Genomic DNA, 12798 nt, shown 5'->3' on the forward strand with positions numbered 1-12798 from the left:
ATATTTGTTACTAATATGAGCTCTAATTAGATAATTATAGTAATTATTAGTATGTTAAAAGAAATTAAGCTATGCATAAAAAATAAAAATGGAATTTGAAAATATTTCAATAATGACAATCAAAATTCAAAGTACTTTAGAATTAGTCTACATCGACACATTATAGAAATACTTAAAATCATATGGTTCATAAGCGACGATCCTATTTAACAACAACCAAAGATAGTTGCACATAATGTTGTAGTTTTGCATATTTGCTAATTATTATGTTTTAAAAAATTAAACTACATATTTAAATAATTAAGTGATATCCCTAGTTAACAACAAGCTAAGAGTATTACAAAAAAAAAACTAAGAGAATGTTTACGCATTAATGTTATAGTCTTGCGCCTATATATTATACTGATTTGATAACTTATGAATTATTATTGATACTTGTTATTAATATGAACTCTAATTAAATAATTTAATGAATTATTGTGTTTTAAACAAATTTAAATTATATATTACTATTTTTAATATAATCTGAAAATATTACAATAAAAACAATCAAAACACAAAACACTTTATAGAGATCAATATATTATGATTCATATTATAACTTATAAGTATCAATCCTAATTAATTACACTAAACATTTGTATACTATATATGTTCAATTATAAATAGACCCTCTATATTTTGAAATCAAACATTCACATCTTCTATATTATAAAAATCATACAATTTTTTCCACCAATAATGTTATTTCTAATTTCCTAAAAAAAATATAAATATTGTATAGAATGAATGTTCTACGTAAATGAAATTCTATCTAACTAATTATATATACATAATTTTAAAGCAAGAAAATAAATAAAAGGAAATTATATATAATAAATATTACATTTAAATAAAATTATAAATAATGTACGTATTTAAATTAAAAGAAAGTTATTACTAACCGTTGATATATCTTATTAACTTTTAATAAATTAAAAGAAAGTTATTACTAACCGTTGATATATCTTATTAACTAATTTGTATCACTTAACATTTTAAAAAAAATAGTAAATTTTAAATTATTTTTAAACAGAGCCAGGAGAATTTAAAAAAAATAAGGTAAAGAAGTAGAATGACGAAAAACGAGAAGAAAAATGAATTTGACGAAGAAACAAAACTGTTAAATATTTTATTAGGTGGGATTCAAAACATTAATCTTATCAAAATAATAAATGCTTTATACAATTTATTAGAAAAGAGCAAGCCTTAATTTTATTTCTTTATTTTGAAGGAAAAAAGTTATAATTGTCTTTTTAAAATGGGCAAATATTGTTGGACATTCTAAAATAATATATTCCCTCTGTCCCAAATTACTCGTCCACTTTTGAATTGACACACCTATTAAGAAAATAATTATTGACATAGTAAATTTACCATTTTACCCCTATTAATTATGAAGTAAATGAATTAAAAACTTAAGATTTCAAGAATTTCTACCTTTTTCAAAGTAATTAATTGAGGGTATAATAGGTAAAAAAATTGTCCTTTCTTGATTTGTTAAAATGGATAAATAATTAGGGGCAACTAAAAAAGGAAATGTGGACAAGTAATTAGAGACAAAGGAAATAGTAAACAACTATTACAAGACGGAGAGTATTAAAGTTTACAGACATTTCTTATATATTCAACCCATTAAACGAGTGGCATTACTTCTTGCTCTTAAAAAATCAGTCCCTAATTTTATGAAAAGAAAAGGAAGCAACATAATAATGAAGACAATAACAGTTCGATATGAAATTAAATACTATTAAATGAAAGACTCAGAAAAATACAAAAAAGTTGACTGACTTGGAAGTGTGATTTGTGAACAAGAGATTAGGCTGGAAGGGGCCAAGAACTAGAACCATCGTTTCTTAACTCAACTAACTTAAACAAGTTCCTACTCTCTTCCTTGATTCTAATTTACGTGACACACTTTTTTAAATCTATTTTTAAATAATTACGTGAGAAATTTAAAAATTTAAATAAGACAGAGAGGTCAAAATAAACACTATATTAGTATTAGTTCCATCCTTTTCTATTCAAATATTTAACATAATTAGTCCTTTTATCCTGTTTAGTCCGTCTTTAAAAAATGACATATTTCTTTACTTAGTAATAATTTAACTTTAAAATTTTTATTTTATTCTTAGTGAAATAATTTATAGCAACACAAATTTTTATGACTTATTTTAAACAATAAATTTTAAATATTCTTTTTTAAACTTTGTGTCAAGTCGAACTAATTCATATAATTTGGACGGAGGGAGTATATGTTGTCAATTATTTCGTTATAGGAATAAAATTGTCAATAGTGACATGCTCTTGGACATTGATCATTCACCTTCTTCGAATTATTGAGGCAACTCATCCTCCTTGTAAGCAAGTTGTATAATTTCAAGATTGCACAAGATACTTCATATAATATTTTAAATTGACTTGGTGTGACTTTATCATAAGTTGTTGGTCTAACTCTATAATATAAAGAAAGTAATGACTTGATTTATTATATTCAGAATAATAAATACACCTCATGAATGTGAAAAGTATGTATAAAAAAGATTTAAAGGGATATTTTTGTTATTTACTTATTTTATTTCCGGATAAATTATCTCGGAATTACTATATCATTTAAGGGGCCGGAGAAATAATTTATTCAGGTACTAATTATTATTCTCACTCTCTTTTATTTAAAAAACTAGATAAACAATAGCACGTGCTAAGCACATGCCCAACATGTCGGGTTTTGATGCAAATTTTTCCACAATTATTTTTTGGGTAATAGACTAAACTCAATCAAAGGTCTCCGTACTAATACAGTAGAACATGACATTTCTATTTACATGTGTGAAATAAATAATCATAGCAAAAACACTTATGTACATTGTCATGCTATGCATATATAATTCTTTTATCTACCATCTGTGCATAAGCACATTTGAATTCATCATTTCTTATGATGAGTCATACAACCTTTTTTCATCCAAAAACCACCATATGGAGAAGTTTAACATGAATACCTACAAAAGGCAAGTAAATATCAATCAACCAAAATTTATTTAAATAGATGTTTAGCTATTATAGAAGTATTGTAACTCACACAATATTATTTTTTCAACGATGGAGAAAAAAGACCAAGTATCTTACCAATCACAATACACACTTCTAAACAATGTAAAAAAACCAATAAGAACTCCAAATGTTTATTCAAATTACCAACCAAAAAAAGTGATCCAACTGTAGAAAGTGAGGTATATAAAAACTGACCATTGACAACTCAAAAAATGCTCAAAGCTTGCAGTATAAACTTTTCAGTTTCTCTATAATCCAAGAATTAGAAAGAAAATGTCAAGTTTAAGCTTTATGTATGATTAAGCTCCATTTCATGTTGCATCTATGAATGTGAATCAACTCTTTAAAACTTATTGAAAGTACAAAATATAAAGAAAATAGAGTTATAAGAACTGATGTTTCTTTTTCTTCAAAAGGTGAATCGATTTTTAGGCTATTGCAAACTACCTTAAAGATATTGAAATCTCATTTTAGATATTTCAAACATGGACACAATTTAATGATGTATGAATAAGCAAGTCTCACCTCTGACCTTTCTTATAGATCAACTAATGGACATAATTTGATGGTGTATGAATAAACAAGTCTCACCTCTGACCTTTGTTATATATCAACTAATTTCTAGAGAAGTAACAAGTACATGTCTCCAGACCTGTAATCAACAAGCTAATCATTAGTTGCGCTCACTTTATTAAAATAGAAATCTATATTAACTTCATATACCTCAAAAAAAAGAAAGAGAGCTTTGTAACAGAAAATAACCAAAATCAAAAAATATGATACCGTCCACAATTGAAAGGTTAGTACACTACAACCAACAACACTCTTGTATAAATTTAGACTATGGCATGTCATCATTGACATATCGAGACAAGAAAAAGGTTTAAATTAATGAAAGGGTTAACTGCATGGATAAAACGCTGCCAAATAAATGCCAACAAAAGTGTAAATACCTTTCATTCATCTACTTCACAGAAAAAAACAAAAGATATGAATCTTCTATTCAAATTGTTCCTTTTTGACAGGACGAGAAGAAATAAGAAATATTTCAACTTGGATATTTTTATATAATAAATAAACACAAACGTCTCAATGAGATATATCCATAACTAAATATGCAGTGTCAGATCGTCAACATATAAAAATTCTAGTATAATCAAATTTTTGTAGCACACAAGTCAATCAAATTTTGAATTATACGTGTAAATTAAGAACACTTGGAATTCAATTTCCACCAAAATCACATATCTAAACTCTACACTTATTAGCTATCAGACTACACTATTGCCATTGGTTAAAGACAAACAATTTTTGACAAAAACTAAAATCAAATACTTGGGAAAGTAGTCATTAACAGTAACAAGTCAAAAAAACAGTAAATTGATGGATCCAAAGTAGAAAATGAGTTCGATTACAGAAGTAACAACCAAAAGGGGTCATGCCAGTCAGTATATATTCAAAACTCAAGAGGTATAGGAAGAGTATATTCTTAACAGTTTGGAATTTGAGTTGATCAGCAGAAATAAAGATTTCCCATCTCAGAAAACGGGACAAACAAGTTTGGTTTGTGGTTGGACGAGAGGGTAAAAAACCAACATAAACAAACCCAACCATCTTTCAATATTGACCTAAAATGTCTTTAAAAAGATTGTCTTTGTAAAAAAATTGTCAAATCTATTAATAATATCTTCAAGAAAGTTTCGATTTTTGTTTTTTTTTTCCCCAAGATTTATTTTATAGTAGAAATAGATAAATAGAGTAGTAAGCTAAAGAGGGAAAAAGAGTAAAGAAAAAGTGGTTTTTAAAGATTAAAATGGAGTAGCAAAGAAGACAAAAAGGGATCAGCTAAGCTTGACCCTTACAGATTCTAAATGAATCCCAGTTGTATCCCTCAAATTATACTATTTTTCATTACTCCAACTTCATAATGATTTAGTTCTAAGTTAAAATTCCTTCTTTTTATGAGTTTGGAAGAAGTTAATTGAGTTAATAAAGTAGTCTTTGATCAAGATGAGTACAAAACTATTGAACATAAAGGTACAACCTTTAACCAAACAACAATTGTGTACGTTACTTGCTTCTTTTATTTATTTATTTATTTATTTATTTATTTTTGCCGTGATTGACTTGAGCTTGAGATCTCTGGTTCGATTCATCAATGTTGGTGTCTCAGTCACAAATTAATATTGTCCTCCAAATAATACCCCATAGTTTCTACTCAACTATATCCGTAGTATGAAGATTTTGATTACTCGATCATTCTTATAAATCTCAATATGTTTGGCTAACTACGATGGAATAGAGTCATTCTAAGTAGATCCCTTCTTACGATATGTCAAATAGAGCGGAGTCAATCATATAATAGCACCAACGAAAATTTCAGCATGAAAAATTCCAAGAAGATGAAATGAACTTACTTGGCAAAGGAGCATATATATGAACTGGCCCTTGAAGAATCTCCTTGCCAATTTATAAACATATAGTAAATAGAAACCACAGCAATGATATTGACTCCACCGGTGATCATAGCAGAAAAGTGAAGCATCAACACCAAAACCAATAGTCTTAAACAACACTGGTACAAAATCATATTGATTCCAGTAAGTTGCTGGAAAAATGGGATCATAATTTGCCATTGTGAGATGTGGCCTATATTTCTCTTGCAACAAATTCCTCCAAGCTAAGGGCGTTCAATTTTCCTAGAGGCCTCACTTGCCACAACTAAATCATTGAACTCTTCATCTACATCTTCAATTCCCCTAATTCTCTTTAAGCTTAGCTTTGGCTTCGTCATAGTTGTCACGTTCAATCATGGAATTTGGGGAGGAACAATGTTCCTACTGTGATGATCAATGCCGGTACCTCCTCAGCATACCCCATGAATCTTAGCAAAGAAATAGGCTACCAATTGTGATGGACAGTTGAAAATCAATGTTGAGTGCTCCTGTGGGGCCATTTCAAATAGGTGTAGTGGAACAGACTGCAATACAATGAAACAAAAACAGCAACAAAAAAATGAAATTAATTAAAGGAAGAAGACAACAAATAGTTAGTCCTCTGTATCAGTTTTAATTGTTTTTAGTCTGATTAGAAAAAAATACTTCTTCTACAAGATTCAGATAGTATTTTAAGTAATACATTATACACATCTTTAATTTAAGATCGCAGCTCAACTCCAAACAGTTTGTTGGACTTGCAGTATGTAGACCACAAATTTGTTGTTATAAAAATCAGTAGATCTCAAACACTTGAGGCAGTTGAACAATATGTTGAACCAAAATTCACATTTGTATTGCTTATATAAAAATATCCAGCTAGCATCTTTCTTCCAAACTCTTCATCTAACTTCCAAGCTTGCTTCTTCTTTGTCTCAACAATGTACAATTTCAGAAAAATTTAACACAAAGAAATAATTACAGAAAGGGGTCTATTACCTCTAACGCGTGTGGCGTTGGATACTTGAGAAAATCTGGAGCTTCTTGTTCATAAACTTCCTACATCTTCAAAGCTGTAGAATTGATTGAATGAGGTTTACTAAAGCGGCAAAGACTTTTGCAATGTCTTTTTGCGCATTACTGGTAAAATATATCAACTTTAAGGGGGAAATTTTTCATCCCCCGAGACTTGAATTGCAAGCTTGCAATTTATGGCACCAGGCTTTCACTATTACGATATGCTCAAGAAACAACAAACAAATATAATTGATGCATGCAATAGTAAATACTTAATTTTTAGAAAACTAACCTGTGTATGATAATTTTCTTTTAGTTCTTTCCCTCACAGATAAGGATATTATGCAGATCATCCAAGAACTAACATATCTTTTTCTTCTCCAAAATAAAAGCTATTTTGGCTTAAAGCACCTAAAATAAGTCGATCCAAACGGGCACTAATCAGGTATGATTTACCTTATAGAAAAGGAGTAAAAGAGAATTTTACAATTATCCTCAACAGGTGCTATATGATGATTAAGTTTGATTATGATTAATCCAGAATGAAAGCAATTTACAGTTATTTTCACAGCAAGCTTTTGTTAGAAATAAAGGTTACTCAGGGGTTGTGTTTAATTGAAAGGCATGCATTCCTTAGTGCCTTTAGTTTAGAGAAAAAATTGTGTCCAAATAGTACTTACCAATAATCATCATGACAACTAATATGTAGAACTATAAAATTAGTTACTTAAATTAGGCCAAACGTTGCCTAATCATTCCAAGAGGCTGATTTTTTTATGTTTTAGGTAGGACTAATACGAATATAAAGTATAATTAATTATTATGAGTCATCTTAGAAAAGGAAATGCTGACTGTTTGATACAATTATCAATTTTTTCCAGATGCAATTGCCATCTCTTTTGGTACTTCCAAATTTTAGTTTAGCATTGTGACTGAAAAACAAATATGAATATGAAAACTTACGACTAAAACATATGTCATTTAGCACGGATAAGTGATAACATACATATATGTAGAGATTGAAGAGAGGGACCTCATCTGCCAGATTGCTACAGGGTGGTGTTTTGCAAATAACATATAGGATACCCATATGTGTTTGGCTCAAGGAAAGGAGACATATCATGATTATGCAAGACCACCAAGAGAAAAGTCGAAATGAAAAGCAATATGTAAGATTTATTTTCTAAAAAGCACCTCAATCATGATAGAATGTTGTCCACCTTTGGTTGTCTGTATGCACTGCATAGAAAATAAAAACGTGGACCTAAGATTATGTAAATGCAATCATGCTTATGTAAGCTTGAAGTGGAAAATCCGTCCATTTTCAGCTTAATTAAGTTTTGTCATATTTTATTAAAGGTGTGCTTTACACTTATTGTTAGTTATGTTACCATAATCACGTACGTTGAATGGTTACTTTTCTCCATAATATAGGCCGATTAACATCAACTTCTAAAGTTAAGTCGACACTTGGAAAAACCAAATAAGATAATCGATTAGTCAAATGAGAAGATTGTTATAAGCTAGATTGGGGGATCGATTCATACCTCATATCGTATTCTTCCATCTTCTGTGGAGGCGCAGCCAGAATTTCTACCTTTTAAGAAACCTAAGAGTATTAAAAATTCCAGGTTGCATTATATATAGGATAATATATTCTTAAGATGTCAACTTATAGGTACAAAAGACCATTACTATCTTTTTTAACATATAGTTACATAAAATAGATGTATTTTTCAAATCATGTAAGGTAGCATCTATTTTAAACGGCAGTATGCATAGGAGAGTGAGAACATTATAGATAGCCTCTCTTTTAATGAGAAAACATTTGGTTTGTTTAAGTTTGCCAATTTTGACAGTTCCAAGTAAAAAAGAATTGCAAAAAATTCAAAGTACATATGCAATGTCTAGAGTGCAATAAAGGCTTCTAAGGAACCAAGTAACCATCATTACATTTGAAAAACTACAAGTTCAGATTACCACTAAGTAAATCAAAAGTTAAAATATAAGGTGTTTCCAACCTAGTCATGGCACTGTTGACACCCAATTTTGACCATCCACACTATAACTTAATCATCAAGCTTCTTCAATTTTTAACGATTTAAAATAATAAGTTTTATAATTCAAAAATAAAATAAAATAAACATAGTTTGCAAGTTATTTTAAATTAGTTTTGTCTACTTTTAATATATATATATATATATATATATATATGTTTTACATAGTTATGTATATAATTAATGCATTTTATGAATATTCAAAAATCATCTCAAAAAAGATTTTATATTTTTAAATACTTTATTAGTAAGGGTCATAATTTTGAATTAATGAATTTTATGGAATTCAAAATACTTCAAGTTATTTTTAGAGTAATTTTATCATTTTTAATAATTTTAAATAATAAATATGTATATTTTACAATCACGTGATTTTATAAATATTTGAAAATCATCACAAAGATTTTACATTTTTAGTGAAATATTTTATTACTTTAAGTTATAGTTTCGAGTTAATTAGTTTGTCATTAAATTAATTATTTTTGTAATAGAAATAATTATTATATTTCGTTAAGATTTAAAAACTCGTTAATTAATTAATATTAATTCATCTAAATTAAACTCAATATGTTTACCTTTTAAAAGATCTAACCCCTTTTCTTAGTTGGGCCAAAATCAGCAGCCCACTTTTGCATTTTTCAGCCCATTTTTGCATTTTTCAGCCCACTTCAGCAGCCCATTAAAATACAACAACATATATCAACCCATTAATGCCTCCAATTTCCAGCCAACATTCACCAAGAACTCAGCCCAAAAACCCATTCATTTCAATACCCAGCAACAATAACATACCAACAATACCCCCACCCCTGTACCAGCGTCTTCCTCTAGCGAAGAACGTGACCAGACGCCAGACGAAATCCCAGCGAAAATCGCGCTGCAAACCCAAAAATTTCGCCTAACTACCCTACATAACCCATACCCTAGCAGTCTCAATGTCAACCTTCACGTCCTCTCTTTCCCCCCTTTTCACGGAATACAACTTTTTTCCCATGCCTTTTACTGTTGGTCTTGAAAAGAAGCAAAGAAAATTTCAAATTTTTCTTTCAAAAATTCAACGGATTTCCCCCCTAATTTCCATCTATTTTAATCATTGTTGGGGGGGAGATTTTTTTTTTTAGTTTGAGTTTTCCTCGGCAAATAGTCGTTTTACGCTTAAAATATTATACTTAGCTTTCGAATTCGAAGTTCCGAGAAGATAGTCACTCAAATTTTCTTAAGTTTGTCGTTCGTATTCGAAGAAATCACTGCTTTCAAGCTCGCTTTGTTCTCAGTTTGCTGTCTCAAGAAAGGTAACCTCATTTACCTTAACTCGTTTTAGCTGGTGTTTTATTTCTAATTAAAAGTTTACTGTTGAACTCTTGAGGTAAATTTATACTTTGGGCGTGGTTGATCAATATTATGTGTCCTCTTGCTTGAGCATTCTGTTGAAAAAATGGTATTGATTGAGTGCATTATAATTATTGTTCATATTGTTGACGATTTGAGTTATGTAAAACCAGTTATTCAATGGAAAATATTTTGACGTAAAGGGGGGGCTCACTTTTGTTTGTTTTATTAGTCTATGTTCATACCCAAATCTTCTTTGAGGGTTTTGGTGTTACTTTACCAATTGAAGGCATTCGAATCTTACAGTGATGTCTTTTCCATGTAGGATATTTTTCTCTAATCTCGTATCTTATTTTCTCACTCTGGAATGATATTACTATAAGCCAGAATGCTTTAGAATGATAGCTTCTCTTTTGTTCAAAATTACAAAGCTATGTTCTCTGCAAAGTTTCATTTCTTAAATCTAGTTTTTTTTTTATTGAGCATGTTGCAATAAGTTTCTCTGTACTGCATTTCCAGCATCTATTTTTGTCTATTCGGTTTATTCTCTCCTTCTATTAGTTGTATAGTTCTTTACTTTCTTTAAAAATGTCCTTGCGGGCTACTATGGTTAATTCTTGCTGTGATGTGAAGTTAGACCGGCGATATTAAGTTGTAAAGGATAATATTTTTCTCTTGATTCATGCTCAGTCAAAGTCTCTTTGTTTAGTTCGGGTGATTCTCTATGTAGCAATTTGTGATATTTAGTTTGGTACCAACACTTCATAAATTTATCATTTCATGTTTTACTTTAGATTTTCCTGTCTATTATGGTGTAAGAAATGTTCTATTTATATAGATACTTACTAATATATTTGTTACTCAATAGTTGCCGTAACTCATATATAACAATAATATTTCTTCAGTTTTTGCGTATTTGTTTTATAATTGATAGATAGTATTCTGCTTGCTCCATTCCTTGCTAATAAGTCACTAAGGTTAATGTGTTTTTTTTTTCTAAATTAGCATTACTTGTTAGATTCTTGTTTAAATGTTGGTGCTTAAGTCAAGATGTCAAACCTTGTTTAGTTTTGTTTGGTGAATGTTTTCTTTAAAAAAATGGAATCATAAGTGCATTTGCTGATATAATACTCCCGTAGGTATATGTTTTTAAATTTAGTGGTTTGAGCAAATCATTGATTAAGGTTGAGTGGATATATTCTATTTTATATAGTTTTCCTTATGTTGCTTTTGGTTTTATTGTTTTCCACTCATGTGTTCATGATTTATGCATTGGTCTCTACAAAAAAAGCATTTTTTTATGTAATTTTGAGTTGTTATTAATTCATTACTCCTTTCTTTGTATGCATACTTGAGTTTATTCATTGACGCGCCTCCTTGCATTATATTGGGCTAATTAGCCCAACCTTCTACTCGAGTCGGCTTTCTTCCCTGTCTGAATTTCGAAAGATGAAACAGTTGAGAAAGGAGTTGCATTACAAGTCCTAAAGGCTGAAAACAGGCTGAAATACATCATGTATACACTGATATACATATCAATGCAGCAAATACGTGACTAAAAATGGGAATACAGGTCGAAAATGTGGGAATACATGGCTGAGGTGAAATACAGGTGTTCGGAAGCAAGAGATACACGAAAAGAGCTGATATACATGCCGATATACACTGATATATATCAGTTGTATACCAAAAAAGGGGTTTTGTTTAAACCCCAAAAAGTAGCAACGAATTTGTTCCAAGAAAGGCCCGAATTCAACTTCTCTCCGTTACTCCTAAATTATTTAATTGCGATTACTTATTATTTCTTGTTTAACTCTAACTTTAGAATTTTTAATTAACTTAATTAGATTCCCCAAAAGATGAGTTATTTTATTTGTGTTGGTTTAAATCTAATATATTTTACGTTGTTGTGTTCACTTATTTTATTAATCAAATATTGGTCGAATTTTAAATTTTAATTAAGTAAAATCTTTGTTCTTAAAAAGATATGTTTTAAGGCCGCTTCACTTGATCACATATTATTTTTAAAATTGTTTAAGTTAAAGTATTTTTCTCAAATAAATTTAAAAAAAAAATGTTAGTCAAAACTCTTTTTTAATTAATTAATAAATAAATAAATACTTACTCAATCATTTGCTCAAAAGTTAGTCAAAACTTTTATTCTTCAATTAATTTAAAATGATTTACATGCTTTAATGTGTTAAAATGGTTTAATTTATTTTAAAATGAACTAAATAAATTCTAATTAGTCTAGTTTTATTAATTTTCTAAATCACTTGCACCCTAATTCAAATGTTTTCATTTTAGGTTTCTTCCTCTAAAAAGATAGAATAAAATGGTTCATTTCTTAATTATTTTCTCAAACTTAATCGAATAGCGTAAATTATTATATATTTTTTTATGTTAAAATAGTTTTTCTAAAAAATAGTCAAATACATTTTAGTCAAGCCATATGTCAATCGCATGTTAGCGGACACTTCGAATGCTTAAACTTTTCTCAAAGTGTAAATTGAACCCCGAACCTTCTTTCGTATTTTCAAATGATTTTTTCTGTTTAAATTTTTGAAAATTATAAGTTTTCTTAATTTCTTTAAAAAATTAAGTACCGACTCTTTCTAAGTATTTTTCTCAAATTGTTTTATACTTAGAATATCTCAAAAAGTGATTTTCCTAAGGCTAGCAAAATTACGGCACAACAGAAATGGCGACTCCGCTGGGGAGTTAATTAAGTTCTAACCAAAAGATTTGACTATTTGACTAATTATTACTAATTGCTGAATTATTTATTTGTACTTAATATGCTTAAATTGCTATAAACTGTTGCTTTCATGGGATAACATATTCCGTCAAACGACGCTTATTTTCTA

The 12798-nt window shown here is 29.0% G+C and overlaps 1 long non-coding RNA gene across 3 annotated transcripts; it reads right to left on the reverse strand.

Annotated features, from left to right (window-relative positions):
* Positions 1–2836: 2836 nt before the first annotated feature.
* LOC102605754 (uncharacterized) lies at positions 2837–7229 on the reverse strand. 3 transcript variants are annotated; one of them, XR_001473601.1, is made up of 4 exons: positions 6838–7229; positions 6528–6601; positions 5511–6073; positions 2837–3745 (listed from the first exon to the last, which is right to left on the reverse strand). It is a non-coding gene; the product is annotated as an uncharacterized lncRNA (long non-coding RNA). The 3 variants fall into 3 exon arrangements; XR_001473602.1 differs by lacking the exon at positions 6838–7229 and having other exon boundaries at positions 2837–3041; positions 3685–3745; positions 6528–6829; XR_001473600.1 differs by lacking the exon at positions 6838–7229 and having other exon boundaries at positions 6528–6829.
* Between the last annotated feature and the right edge of the window lie 5569 nt (positions 7230–12798).

Source organism: Solanum tuberosum, unplaced genomic scaffold (assembly GCF_000226075.1).
Source record: "Solanum tuberosum cultivar DM 1-3 516 R44 unplaced genomic scaffold, SolTub_3.0 scf00102, whole genome shotgun sequence".
NCBI classification, from domain to species: Eukaryota; Viridiplantae; Streptophyta; class Magnoliopsida; order Solanales; family Solanaceae; genus Solanum; species Solanum tuberosum.